Genomic DNA, 669 nt, shown 5'->3' on the forward strand with positions numbered 1-669 from the left:
AAACAGTAAACGTAACTGCACCTTAAATCAGTCATAAATGCAAGTAGTAAAATGCATATAAGTAGTTGCTACTAACTACAGTATTATAACTGTGCAACATAAATACTAAGTTTAAATAAAGAAGAATAAACAATATATTTTGTAATGTTGAAATATCAGTCAACATCAAACATTCGGGTTACAAGTCCGACTCTCTAACCATTAGGCCACGACTGCCTCTAAAGATTCAATTGTGATTGGAGATGCTGGGGATTGAACCCAGGACCTCATACATGAAAAGCATGTGCTCTACCACTGAGCTACATCCCCAGTTACCAAAAAGTATGTCATACAGGTTTGAAACAACATGTAGGTGGTTAAACTCTAGCGTCAACTATCCCTTTAAGACACTGTAAAAAGATGCTTGAAAATCAAAACAGTAGAGTAAGAATATGCCTGCGGTTCATCAGATAACGTACTGTTTCCTCCTTCTTGAAAAGTATGAGCTGAACATGAACTGATTTTTCCTTTGTTAAATTTCACTCTGCATGGGGCCTGCTCAGGGTTTTCAGCCAGCTCTGGGACCGCTCCAAGGGAAATATTGGACTAAAGTATAGGGGCATGAACATCACTGAACAAACAGTTCAGAAATATGTCCCTGATTTTTCACTTTCTCATAACAAAAGCAGC

General features: G+C 37.8%; 1 non-coding gene across 1 annotated transcript; it reads right to left on the reverse strand.

Moving 5' to 3' along the window:
* Positions 1–237: 237 nt before the first annotated feature.
* On the reverse strand, positions 238–309 carry trnae-uuc. Its single transcript has one exon. It is a non-coding gene; the product is annotated as a tRNA-Glu (tRNA).
* Between the last annotated feature and the right edge of the window lie 360 nt (positions 310–669).

The sequence above is a fragment of the Cyprinus carpio genome, chromosome B20 (assembly GCF_018340385.1).
Source record: "Cyprinus carpio isolate SPL01 chromosome B20, ASM1834038v1, whole genome shotgun sequence".
In the NCBI taxonomy this organism is placed as follows: domain Eukaryota; kingdom Metazoa; phylum Chordata; class Actinopteri; order Cypriniformes; family Cyprinidae; genus Cyprinus; species Cyprinus carpio.